At 35.6% G+C, this 14,810-nt stretch overlaps 2 long non-coding RNA genes across 2 annotated transcripts in view; one reads left to right on the forward strand and one right to left on the reverse strand.

Annotated features, from left to right (window-relative positions):
* The window catches only part of LOC308690179, a 1,067,189-nt gene that overhangs the window by 849,414 nt on the left and 202,965 nt on the right, over positions 1-14,810 (reverse strand). The gene's annotated exons all lie outside the window — the stretch shown is intronic.
* On the forward strand, positions 2,308-13,668 carry LOC308690035. The gene is made up of 3 exons (XR_014030112.1): positions 2,308-2,393; positions 3,159-3,378; positions 12,341-13,668. It is a non-coding gene; the product is annotated as an uncharacterized lncRNA (long non-coding RNA).

Genomic DNA, 14,810 nt, shown 5'->3' on the forward strand with positions numbered 1-14,810 from the left:
GCAGCAAAGTTTCTTGATTATTACGCAGGAATGAGAGTATAGTTCCTAGCCATATCAGCCAAGAAAATCACAACTTTTCATTTTCCGTCGGTCTTAGTACACGATGTAACTACAGAAGAGTCAAGTTTTAAATAGGAAAAATATAGAAACTCTTTGGTCATTTTGTTGAGAGAGATGCTAATGGTCTTGTCCGATTCAAGTATCTATGCTAAGCTATTCTAAAAGTGGTACCGCCAGACCCGGAGTTCAGCTGAATGGATTCGAAAACGTTAAAACTCAACTGTTTAACTCTGGGGGATTATGAGCCTATTTCCAAAAAAAGTGGAGTATCCCTTTAAGTGCGGCTACCATCCAGCGGTTGCTGTGATGGATCTTCACAAAAAGGCGGCATTTAATATGCCTAGTAGGTCATATCAAAATTAGAGCTACTTAATAATCTTAAAAATATTCTATAAACATTCTTATAAACATGTTCTTTGTTTCATTGAGAAATTTTTATTACAGTGAGTGAGATTCCTGCTCCACCACCTGAGTATGACGGTCAAATCAATTTGAAAGACTTTTGGACATCCGTGACTGCCGAAGTAGTTTGCCGGGGCCAATTGGGCAGTAAGGAGTTATTTTGTTTTTGTTAGAGTTAGACATACAAGTTTAACAAGTTGCATAATGGATAGCTTCAATTGTTTTAAAATAATTGCATTAGACTAAATGAACAAGGGAAACTACTAACCAAATGTGTATATATTTTGTAGTTTTCACTGTTTTTACTTATTGAAAAAGTACATTTTTTTCAGGTGTCCGTCAAAATCCTTTTTTGGTGTCACTATCATACCACTACTGGGCTCCTTGGATTGGTGCCCAACACCAGAAGAGAAGATACAGTTTTAAATACTGAGTATGCCAAGATGCACGCCCCAAGACCAGCTACTGAAGATGCCGAACTTCAAGTTACAGAAGAGAGGCTAGAAGAAGTGCTTACCAATCTTAAAGGTGGGGTATGTGATTCTGTTTTTTGTCCATTTTTTCAAAATCCCTTGAAATCCTATTCCTAACCCACGTACAGTCACTGAGTTAGAAGCGCTGAAATGAAAATTAAGCAATTTAATCATCTGTGGAACGGGCAGGACTCAAAAAACTCCAGCCAATCATTTCCAAGACCACCTAGAATCATTGGACAGTAAGTTCGTAAATCAAACGGTCGTACCATACCCCATCCCCCTCCCTCAACATGAATGGGTGGAGTCAGGGCCAGAGTTGGAGGAAAGAAGGTAGGACCATTTGAGTTGTGTATTTTCAAAATATGCCGGCCGTTTTGCAAATCCCATAGCCTACCTTTAAGGTAATTTTGTTGTTTTGTTTTCTACATAAACAAATCAATATATTGGATACTTTTGTATTGCAACCGTCCTTGTATGTGCAGTTGGATGTGGTGCGGCGCCTTTGCAAGCAATGTGGTCTGGACCCATCAGGTTCCAAAATGGATCTTGTCCTACGACTTAGACATGTTCTCAAACTCATGTTGTTTTATGTTGTAAATGATAAAAAACAATAAAAAAAAAAAACCCACTGTAAATAAAACAATGCATTTTATTTTCTTTCATTTAATATATTAAAAAATATATATTTGGAGCCCAAACACCGATGGTCCCTTTTGGAATTGCTCTGTTTATTTTTTAATCAATCTCTCTAGTAGAGAGAAGAGTCTGTCCATCCTCCTCCTGCTCTCCTCTTCTTCCCTGTCTCTCTCTGAAACCTTGTGTCTTCTTCTCTGATTAACTCCATCAGTTCTTACTCTTTGTCTATCTTTCTCTCTGCTACTCCTCATCCTGGTCATCAACTGCTTTTATACGACTAATTTACAAAGCCATGGAAAATTATTCAGAGAGGAAAAACACACAGTCACTATTAATTTTGCACAATTACTAAAACATATTACAACAATTTATATTGTTTCTGTGTTTGTCTGTGGCCCAAATAAAGGTTTGATTTTATTGACAAACATAGTTTATTGTATAATAATTATAGATTTGCTATGGCACATTAGAAAAATACATCTAAACGTCAATTTAAAAATGTCTTGTTACTGAAAAATAAGTTACCAACCCCTGGTATAAAATGGTTTCTGCACCCAAACACTCACAGAATCTCACAAGATGTGCTACAAACTCTTTTAGCGCATTATTAGACAACATGCATTTCTCCAAGGATTCAAATATGAATACCTTATTTATTTCTGATTGTTTTTACTATGTGTGTGTTTTGCATTTAAATTTCTATGTACTTTTGTGACTTTAGATAGCAGCGTGTGAACGGGACTTTTATTTTAGTCTGACGATGTGACGTCATAAGCCGGCGCCGCGAGCCCCTGTCAGTTGTGATTCGGCTGAAGAATGGTTTGTGTTTTTAGGCATTTAATGTGTTTAAATAGATAAAAATAATTAAGTCGATTTTGTAATTATTAGAAGCGATCTTAAAGGAATTAGTCTGCATTAAATGTACAATTGTATTGCTTTATCTAACTTTAATGAACGTTATTTTCTGTGAGTAAAGCACTCATGAGTAACAAAAGGTGCGTCTCATTTTGCGTTGTATATCGTGAATCAGTTTATCGTGAAAACGAATTTAGTCACTAAAGAAAGTTATGATGAGGTTTTTGATACTCCGAGTCAATTGAATCAAATGATTCAGTAATCTGAATCGCTCGAATCGCCACTCGTTGACGAGATATGCTGGTCAAAACAGTTTTCAACGAGAAAACAAACCAGTTTCTTGAAAATGGAATATATTAAATATCATATACGAATCATTAAATACCAGCTTCAAACTAATAAAATTAACCGTATAATTTATGTTCTTTTTAGTCTGGAAAAGTGTTAAAACCATGTTTTTTTGGATTGATTACCATTTGCATAACCACAGTTTTACTACAAATACAATGTTTAAACTATAACAGTGTAGCAAAGCCATGGTTAATTTGTGATTACCATGGTTTAACTACAATAACCATGTTTTTTGTTGTTTTATTTGTAGTAATTAGGGAGCTATGGTAGTTGTTTGAACTAGGGAGCTGATTGAGAGACAGAGATTTAGTTTGGATTTATTTTTCTTTCTGTTAATTATTCTCATCTTAATCATGACAATATTGTCTAAACACACAGGAATAACCCCTGGTGAAGCGACTGAGATTCATGTGACTCACTATAAAGATGGCGTTTATTAAAGAGGAGAGTGAAGAAATGAATATTGAAGAAGCGAGCAGTGTGAAACAAGAAGTTACTGAGGAACAAACAAAGATGGCGTTTATTAAAGAGGAGAGTGAAGACATGAAGATTGAGGAAACATTCAGAGTGAAACAAGAAGAAACTGAGGAACAAACAGGTTGGTTTCATTCTCAAAGCTGAACTCAGTAATTTGGTCCTTATTAAAATGCCCAGCTCTACAGAAATGAATGATATTTTCGGAGGAATTAAAGTGGTTTTATTTGACAACATGCAGCGGGTCCCTCATGTGGACAGACATGTTGACATCACATGATCAGACAAATAATAACTGCCTTCAAGCGAACATGAGAAGATCCTACTTTCATATTGAACATTCGTATTATAACATGAAGTCACACATTTAATTAGGAAAAAAATACAGAAGTTCTTGCGGAAGCTCAAACCTGCTGCGTAACACGAGAATTAACCTAATTTTTTGCACGTCAAGTAAACATGCTTGAGCTTCTGTTTCCACAACTTGTGTGTGTTGATGAATGTTTATATGTGAATAAAAGCCTAAAGTAAATCTGTTTAGCTTATAAAGCGATCAATTCTCTTCACAATATTAGATTAGATTAATTGTACGAACTTTTTGATTCGTCAAAGTTTTTAGTTGCATAGCTGTCAATGGTGGGATGGAAATCTACACCCTTTAATTAAAATGTCAATTTTTTTTTTAGAAGCATCACAAAACCACAGTTTAGTTAACCCTCTAAACCCGAAGAACGCGCCAGTGCGTTCTGCTGGATTTTTTCCTCAGCCTAAACAACTTAAAATACTCCGTAATTTTTGGCCATAGTTTTTATACATCTTTATCAACTATAAAGGGTCTTCTTTTACTTGTGTTCACTCACAATAACAACAAATCCTTGTGTTTTTGTAAAATAAAGAATATAAACGGGGTGCGCTTTCAGCTGTCGCTGTCTCCGCGAGAAACTTCCTGAAAGACAGACGTCTGAATAATGAATTGAAACTCAGCGAATACTTATCACACAAACATAAAACGTATGTCTAAAGAAAGCTTGAAATGTCTACTTTTAATTAAAACTTAAAAGATAGCACGCTACACAGGTGAGGAAGCTCCTCAGCTCGTCCTGGATAGTGACGAAGATATCACATTTTCCTCAGAAGAAGAGCGGGACTTACGAATGAACGTTTGCATTTTAAATAGTGACGTGGTCCAGCCGTGGATACAATTTTGGATGAGTATGTTATTATTTATGTTTGTTAGATTATTTCCAGACTTCTATTTGGATATATTTTTGAAATGCAATTTATTTAATTATTTTTTAAATAACTTTTAAATTGAGATTTATACATCATCTGAAAGCTGAATAAATAAGCTTTCCATTGATGTATGGTTTGTTAGGATAGGAAAATATTTGGCTGAGATAGAACTATTGAAAGTGGAATCTGAGGGTGCAAAAAAATCTAAACATTGAGAAAATCGCCTTTTAAGTTGTCCATTTATGTTGGCGATATTGCTGCATCCACTCACAAAAATAAATGTTTTATATATTTACGGTAGGAAATTTACAAAATATCTTCATGGAACATGATCTTTACTTAGTATCCTTATAATTTTGGCATAAAAGTAAGATAGATAATTTTGACCCATACAATGTTTTGTTGGCTATTGCCACAAATATACCTGTGCGACTTATGACTGGTTTTGTGATCCAGGGTCACATATGTCTGGTCTCTCATGTACAGAAGGTTTCCTTGGCACAATTGGAACTCAATATCTGCAGGAAAATTGGGGATTTCAAATGTCTCTGGCCCCTGAGCCTGGCATACATGAGATGACCGTTCTTCAGAGGACAAAGATACAATGTCTGTGTCAGCTGTACTTGGTGTAGGAGATGGTACAAGAGAGATCACCTTTAAGGTGGGCCTCTCAGGTAAATCTGCAATGTCTGTGAGGTTGATTAGTGCATTGTTAAAATCAGCATCTTTGCACTGAAGAGAAAACTTGTATGGAAGACCTAACTTCTCTTCAAGTTGTTCCATCAATGTGTCCAAAGTTTGTGGTTTCCTATGCAGCGTGATTTTCCGTATGTAATTTTCATTCACTATCACTCTAAGTATAGTTCTTGTCTCCATTGTGTCCTGTGAATCTAACAATGAGAAAAATCTATTAATTTTACTCCCGAGTTCTCAATAATAAAGGGATGAAAAGTGGAAATTCTGTTATTTTCTCACCCTCATGTTGTTTCAACCCTGCATGACTTTCTTTTGCTGAACATAAAATATGATATTTTGAAGAACATTGGAAACCAAACACGTTCAGGTTGCCATGGAAGTCATTGGGGAACTGAAACTGTTTGGTAACAAACATTGTTCAAAATATCTTTTATGTTCAGCAAAAGAAAGTCATGCAGGGTTGAAATAACATGATGGTGAGTAAATAACGGAATTTCCTTTTTTAGGTGGACTACCACTTTAAATGTTCAATTTAGCACAAGATAAAATGTTTCGCTGTAACAAATGTCCTGCCCTGAATTTTGTAGGGTGCCAGTGGAAAAGAGTCATTCAATTCAAACAGCTTAGTGACTGTCATTTCTGATACATGGCTGCACAGTTCATAGGACTGTAGATGCTAAATGTACCACGCTGTCTGTTGTTTGCATGCAAACAAAATGTTGATGATGACAATTTTTACAATTTGCCTAAAATCAGGCAGACATGAACTTGCACCAGCAGACAGAACCATATCAGGACTGTAATTGATCCCATCAATGCAAACTTTAGATGTGCTTTGGGTAGCAAAATTCTGCTGAAGCATGTTCTGTACACTCTCAGGAAAAGTCAGTGTAGATGCCACTGTCCATCTGGACAGAAGGTTTAAAAAAGGATGGCGAGTCCACGTGGTATGCTATCAATCTCTGATGTCGGACTGCCAGAGTTTGTGAGACATTTTTGAAATTTTTTGTCTCAAATGATTTGTTTGAAGAACTTATGCTTGCCTTCAAAACGCATGGTCCAGACTTTTGTGGCCCATATGTCCTGATTAGTTGTGGATAATGTTCAATGTAGTGGTGTTTAGGACGCAACACGAAATGAGAAAATACTTTTAAAAGCAAACCTCTGTGCTCTGAAATTTTAGCCCCAAGAAAATCAATAGTATCATCAGTAAATCTGAAGGATGTCACCAGTTCTAGCATGTCTTTCAAAAGCATTAAAATCTCCCATGTTGCATCATTTTCTGGGATGTCAAAGCTGGGAGAAGTCTTAAAAGTGCTCTCTTGAGGCAAATGTAGTTGAAATGACCTGAGGTTGATCGGTCTTGTCTATGAATGCATGATGTCAGGTGGAAAACCACTGACAGAGTGAAAATGGTCAAGCTCATTTAAAACACACCTGCCTTTTACACCATACTGTTTTACCAAATTTTGGTCTTTTTATTTTATTTCTGTTGCATTTCACTCCTTTTCACCATGCAAAAGCGGCAAGGGTGTTCCACAATAAAACTCTTGAAATCCTGCCAAGGAATGAGCACCAAGATTGTCAGCAGATACATTGAGAACAGTTCCCTTTACACATTCCTCTAACTGCTCCAAAAAGACACCATGTTTCTCCAGAGTTTTGAGGTCTTGTACAAGAGGGTGAAGGACTTTCTCATATCCATATTTTTTTTACTGCACTAGCCTTGCATATGAGTGCCAGCTGAATTGCCTGAAGAGATGAGTGGTGTTTAGATGGAAGATTAGCAAGAACCCAATAGACACTGAACATCTTGTGGCAATCTCAAATTCATCAGTGTACAGGGTAAGCAAAATCATTCTCACGATAGTTAGTGCTGTCTTTGTAAGAGTTGATTCCATTTGCATTGTCAAAAGGAGCAAGAACTTTCTCAAAGACATCAGTTCTGTTTAAAATCACCTGTAGCATATACAGAATTGGCACATAAGCAAATGATTGTGAGTCTCTCCCAAGTTTATATACTGTTATAAACAGGATATAAACTCTTATATCCTGTAGCACAACTATTGGAAACTCTTTCTGAAAACATGATGCTCTTTTACTGACTGTAGAGAGAGAGAGACTCATCAGAATTAGTAATTTTCAAGATCAAATTATTCTCTGTGACTCCTTTCATGATGTCTCTCAAAACAGAATCATTATCGCTGACTCCATGTTGATCTAGAATCTGCTGTATGGCATTACACAAAAGGGGCTTTGACAGAAGAAAGATCTGGTTCATTTGTTGAATTACTTCCTGCACTGCTGCATCAGAGATATGCAGAATAGTTTGCATCTTAAGAAGGAGCAAACCTAAATTATGTTCTAGTTGATTTTGCAAAAGATCCAGATTTTGAGTCTGGTCCTCTTTTTCATTTTCATCTTCGCCAAATTCAGTAGAATACATTGACTCATGGTAAGACATATTTTGTGTAACGTCTTGTGGTAATTCTGCAGCTAAATTTAGAATTTCAACTGCAATGCTGGGTTTTATCTTCCTCTGACTGCTTGATTGGTGTTCTTTACATTTGTGAGCATTAATTGTAGAATAAATTCTGATCTCAAAATTGCAGTCATTGTATGGGCACTGAACCTTTTCATTCTTTTTTAAATGTTGACGCAAGTGTGTGAAAAACTTCGATTCTGTACAAAGTTCCTTAAATTCACAGAGTGGACAGTGAAATATTAATGGAGATTCTTTTGATCCACTTGTTTGTTCTGCATCAATTTGTTGGGAATGACTTCTTGTTAAATGCACCTTCAATGCATTAAAAGACTTGAATGAACACAAACAGTCTGCATTAAGGTATGGCAATGGTGTAGTTCTGGTGTAGCTTCCATGTTTTATGCGATAATGCTTCAATAGGAGAGAGCTATTGAAAACAGTACTTTCATTTCCATTACATGTCTGATCTCACAAAACAAGCTCTGCAAATGAAGAAAATAATATTAACATGCACACTTCTTAATATACTGCTTTGTATTTTTATTTACAAATCAAGATGTAGTGTTCAAATATTTGAAGTAGGGGTGGGCGATATGGGAAAATATATCACGATTCTTTTTCATGTTGGTTTTACTATTTTGCATTATAGCCAAACAAAAAGCCTTACAAAGCCTATAAATTAGAATAATATAGCAGACATTTTTTGACATGTACACAACATAATGTACAAATTAAATAAAACACTACATAGGCTTGACTGTATACATTATAACTTGATTCTTAATAAAACTACTCTATTTAAGTTCTTCAGTCAAGAGCAGTGAGTGCTATAACCAAATAGTTGATGGTCCCCATTGACTTCCATAGCATCCTAATATGGAAGTCTATGGGGACCATCAACTGTTTGGTTACCCACATTCTTCAAAATATATTATTTTGTGTTCAGCACAAGAAAGAAATGGATACAGGTTTGGAAAAACATGAAAGTTAGTTAATGATGACAACATTTTCATTTTTGGGTGAACTATCGCTTTAAGGACAAGGGGCAGCATGTTCACTATTAGGCTTAGCTATTAGGATTAGCAAATCAAGTTATAATGTATACAGTCAACCTGCACGCATCTAAAATACATAATGCATCCGATTAAAAAAAATGAATTACGTTTTCTTTAACTTTAGACATAACCAACTGTGTTCATGAAAACATTGTGTATATTTGACAGTATTAGCGCAATAAGATGAAAAATATAAAGTCCAGTAATCAGGCGCTGTTTGACAGGCTTTTAGTGGTTGATGCGCTCAGAAAAAAGCCCATGTAAGAACAGCACGCGAATGAAATGTTTAACCGGCAAGGCTTTAAAGCACATGCAAATAATGAACGTTTGTGATTTGCAGTGTCCCGTGAGTGTAACTCCTCTGTTAACATCGGATGTGAATGTACGTTGCGTTGTACAGTAGGCCTATAGCCAATGTTGAGACGGAGGCGCCAGAACTGCAAATGATATGTGCCTTGTAGCACGATACTATTATATTTCTTCAAAACAGATCGTGGAGACATTTTAATCCACACCCCTAATTTGAAGTAATCTAAAACTTTTAATATATTAATTATAGCATAGCTATATTTCTACATAACTATTGCAACATTAAAATATGAATCAGTAAATGAGAGTAATCAGTATCTTTTTTCTCAGTCTACGTTATATATTGAAAGCATGGACCTAACGATTAGCAACTTACAAATGTTAGGACTCCTTATTTCGATTAGCACAATCCAACACAATCCAAGAATTTGATTAAAATAAAAACACATCCAATGTTCATGTGTAATGCTAGTTTATTTATCAAATACGCGATGAATTATGTATAGTAAGCAATTCAGACATTAAAAATTAGACAAAGAAGCACTGACTCACCTTTCCATGTGCTTTTCCTGTCAGAAATACAGGAATTTGCGTTTCAAATCGGCTCCACTTACTGGTAGAACTGCGCATGACCACTCATACATTTTCAAAATACTTATTGTTTTAAGTAGAGGGTAATTAATAGCCTGGCAAGCCAGACCTACATCAAGATGTTAGGTCTGGAAACTCACCATAGTCACGGCTCAATCCGAGGGGCGGGATAAACGTCTGTCTTTCAAATTCCCTCTGCACGCAATAGGACAGCGCTTCAACCAACCAGAGCGTTTTCCCTACAGCGGAGCTAGTTGATAGATTCAACTTTTGCCATATATCTGGCCGGCAAACCGACGAACACATCTTCCTTTTTTTAAGAATGACTTAAGTGCCGTTCTTTGCTCTTTTCTCAAAGAAAAACTTAACTCCAAGTCCTCCAGAGTCGCGGCCAAAGCCGATTCGAAAGACCGTTGTTCTCCATCAGCAGCCTTCATTCTTTGTTTTCAAGTGGCAGCCAGGTAACCGTCGCAACTCTGTCGTCATATGTTAAGCCCGCCCCGCCTACTCTATACACGACGTGATTGGCCTGACCCAATTTGGGTTTTTGTAGCTAGAAGGTTTATTGAGAGTGTCTAGACTACCCTGGCTGCGAAATACATTTTGCTGCCGCTAGGGTGCGTCTAGATTTCTAGGCTAGGTAATTAAATCAATTGAGTTTAATAACTTTCCGTGCTAAAAAGTTGTCCTTTTATTAAACTTATTAAGGTCAACAAACTTATTCAAAATAAGTTTTATTCACTTAATTTTATTAGTAAGATCATCAGTTACATTTTACAGTGCAGGATTCTTTGAATAGAAATTTCAAAAGATATAGAAAATCAATAGAAATCTATTGTAACATTATTCACTACTGTTCAAAAAGTTTGGGCTCTTTAAGAGTTTAGTTTTTTGCTGCTGCTGTTTTTTTTTTTAAGAAATGTATGCTTTTATTCAACAAGGATGCCCTATATTGATCAAAAGTAACAATAAAGAAGACATTTATAATGTTAAAAAATCTTTCTATTTCAGATAAATGTTCTTTTGAACCTCCAGTTCATCAAAAAATCCTGTTTTTTTACACAACTGTTTTCAACATTGATAATAATCAAAAATGTTTCTTGAGCAGCAAATCATATCTGAATGATTTCTGAAGGATCATGTGACACTGTAGACTAAGTAATGATGCTGAAAATTTTGACCACAGGAATAAATTGCATTTTAAAATATATTTAAATAAAAATAAACCGTTTTTGCTGTTGCAACCTTGGTGACCAGAAGACACTTCTTTAAAAAAAAAAAAAAAAAAAACTACAAATCTAAAACGTTTGAACGGTAGTGTAGGTCTAAAGTTTTTAAGTAAAGTCTTTGTGTAAATAAAATGTATAGTCAGATTACTTCTTTTAACTTAAACTTGATTTTGTGAATAAGCCAAAACAATACATTCAATCATTAAGTCTCCTCACATTGATTATCTATAGTTCCCTCTTTCACATTCCTCATTGATATTCCCAGGGGAGGGTCTTTGTCTCTTCAGGTGTGAATCACAGCATTATTCGTGATGTTTCACGCCCACCCCGCATACAGCCATTCTGACAATTAGTGTCTTACAAAAGTTAAATGACTATATTGTTTTGTATGGAGGAGTGATAAGGATGGTTTTCACATCATTTTGAAGAAAAAACTCTAGGCAGTAAGATCCAGTTTTAAAAAGCCTTGTGAAAAAATGTTTACTGTGTGTTATTGTGTTATATGGCCTTATTTCAGTGACTTAAAATTTTAGTGTTTTTATAAAATATGCATAAAGGTTATTTTCTCAAAACTACAAACTTTTATGTACATGTTGCTCACATTACTGTAGCCCTGTTTGTGCTGAATACAGTGCAATCAGACTTTCGCCATTAATATGTTTTTAAGCAACTGGAAAAAGCACAAATGTTAGGCTAGAGCATATAAAAACTTCTTTAGGGCCCCAAAATACCATGTGATGGATTTTTTTGAATTAATCATAATTAACATTTATTTTTCATGCAGGAACAACATTCATATGCTTTTGAATCTTAAATGTTTCCAAAACTTTTGGTTGAAAACTCGTGACTGAGTGTGTGAGTGTATAAATAACATATAGGGGAAATGAAATTAGACAGATGTCTAGGTTTGAAAACTTGTGATTAACAATAAAGTAATCAAGAAAACAGAGTTTTCTATGGTGAGATGAAACAAAACAAAAAAAAATAGCTTTTTTGGCAGCAAACACTTAAGATGGGTTTGGTGCATACAGGGATAAAAAAAGTACCCCATGTGTAAAATGAAATACTCTGCTGTGTCTTTAATGCTGTGGGCCTAATTTTCTAGCATATATTTTGTTTGTTGCTTTAAAGCTGCAGTCCGTAACTTTTTTGTGTTCAAAATTTATATAATAAGTGAGTACATTGTGAATCCATTTTCCAAACCGTGTTTTGGTCTTATCTTGAATCACTTTAGTGTTTATTTTCTGACTATTTTAGACTGGTACGGGTCGCACAGCTGTGGAGTACATGCGTGACTCGTCATAGACATAAACAGAGAGAAGTAGCTTTGGCTACAATGTTTTTCCGCAAGACTAATGCAGTTCTGTTTATTAACTGCTAGAGCCCCAAAAGTTACAGACTGCAGCTTTAAATGTCTGAATGTTTTGATGTCTGTTGCTTTGTGCCATTACACTGGTGTTAACTTGTATTTGTCTCTGTTCACCTTAGACCTGATGCTGCTGAAAGAAGAGAGTCAAGAACTGAATGTAATGGAAGAGAAAGATCATGATTTCATAAATGGAGAAAAAACTTTGTTGTTCACAGACCCTTAAAAGAAAAGAAACCCTTAATCACCATAGGAGAATTCAATCAAAAGAGGACTGTTTTTTATGTCAGTGTGGAATGAGTTTTCCGGACATAAAGCGCCTTAAAAGGCATGTAATATTTTACTCTGGAGAGAAGCCTTTCAAATGCCAGCAGTGTGAAAGGAGTTTCCGATTCAATAAATACCTTAAGACGCACATGAGAATTCACACTGGAGAGAAGCCTTTCACGTGCCATCACTGTGGAAAGAGTTTCTGTCATAAAGTAAGTCTCAAGACTCACATGCTGCTTCACACTGGAGAGAAGCCTTTCACCTGCAAACTGTGTGGGAAGAGCTTCTCACAACAAGGAAATCTTACATATCACATGATAAGTCACACTCGAGAGAAGCGTTTCATGTGCTCTCACTGTAGAAAGAGTTTCATTCATAAAGTAAGCCTCAAGACTCATATGAGAATTCACACTGGAGAGAAGCCTTACACCTGTACCCAGTGCGGAATGAATTTTACATATAAAGAATCCCTTGGTATCCACATGAGAGGTCACACCGGAGAGAGCCCTTACACCTGCAAACTGTGTGGGAAGAGCTTCACACAAAAAGGAAATCTTATGGCTCACGTGAGAATTCACACTGGAGAGAAGCCGTTCGCCTGCCCTCACTGTGGAAAGAGTTTCACACTTAAAGGAAACCTTGAGGTTCACATGAGACTTCACACTGGAGAGAAGCCTTACAAGTGTCTTCAGTGTAAAGAGAGTTTCACATATCATAGAGACCTGAAACATCATATGCAAACGCATTCTGGAAAGACACAGCAGATTTCATCTGTGTGACAATGGATTTAGAAAAACTAATCTAAAAAAAAACATCTGCACATTCACTCTGGATGAAGGCAATTTAAGACTAGAGGAGATAGAGCATTTTCTATTGCTGCTCCAAGACTTTGGAACAATCTCCCACTTGAAATTAGACCCACCCTGTCCATCTTTAAAGTGAGGTTAAAGACTTTTTTATTTGATCTGTCTCATACAAAATGAATGTTGATGCAGTTGTCCTGTTTGTCTTGTCTTTTATCTTATGTTTTTTTTTTTTTTTTTTACTTTTGCATTCTGTCAGCGGAAGTTGTGTTTAATTGTGCTTTATAAATAAAGTGATTGATTGAAAGTGATTGATGCATAGCTATGACAAAACAAATTGCATTTTGCTTGTTTTATTAAATTATATCATTTTCAGTAAAAAAAAAATAAGTATTTTTAAGTATAATTAAGTATTGGTCAGCATTTATCTATATTATTATTGTGTGTAATTTTTGGTGTGGGCTAGCAGTACAATTTATTCTTGGGTAATACAATTTTTTAAGGAGTGATACTTAAATTCTTTGAGTATAAAATCAATACTCATTTGGAGTATTGTATCCAAGCCGAACTTGGATACATACAATTTTGTCATTATGATTGTTCGTTGTTAAATATACAACCATTTCCCTAATGGTTGTTTATTTAACAACGAACAATCATAATGACAAAAAAAAAAAAAAAACATAAAACATAAATTCATACATCATAATATATATGAGTATACGAGATCTTCAAGCAGCTGCCCGTCTTCATTGTGCTGACATTAAAAACGCTGTGGAAAACCATTCTAAGTAGGGCTGTCGAGTTACTGATGCTATTAGGTGTTAGTGCACCTGTCGCTCATATAATTTTTTTATTGCCGAACTTGGATACATACAATACAGGGAAATGGTTGTATATTTAACAATGAACAATCATAATGAAAAAAAAAAAAAACATAAAACATAAATACGTACATCATAATATAATATGAGTGTAACGCAGTTCAGATGTTATAGGAAGAAGGAGGCGGGAACCGGCGAACATTCAAATATTTTAATAAATAAATAAACCAATACAAAAATTAAAGTATAAGCCAGCAGTCCCTCGCGGACGACTGCTGGCCACACAAAACAGAAACAAAACATCAAATAAAACTCAGGCCTGTTCCACTCTCGCTATTCACTGTTGTCGCTCCTCCTTTATGCTTCCGCTCCTCCGTGAGAGATACGAGACCGGTGCATCGCGCAGGTGTGGCTCATCATTAATCACGCCACCGGCCTCGTGCCGCTCTCCCACGGCCCTTGGCCTCGTCCTGCTCGCCACAATGAGATTTTATAAACAGGAAAAAAGAACAATGACAAGGTTTTATAACTTTAAATAATTCATCATAATACATAAGCCTGAGGGATGAAACGAGAGGTAAATTTAACAAGAAAAAGGAAAACAAAGGAGATTTAAGCCATTTTTGCTTGTCGGTGAAAAATTGTGGATATACTGTAAAAAAAAAAATATTATTAAATTATCATCATATTCAAGA

The sequence above is a fragment of the Scardinius erythrophthalmus genome (assembly GCF_964197995.2).
Source record: "Scardinius erythrophthalmus genome assembly, chromosome: 4".
Taxonomy (NCBI): Eukaryota; Metazoa; Chordata; class Actinopteri; order Cypriniformes; family Leuciscidae; genus Scardinius; species Scardinius erythrophthalmus.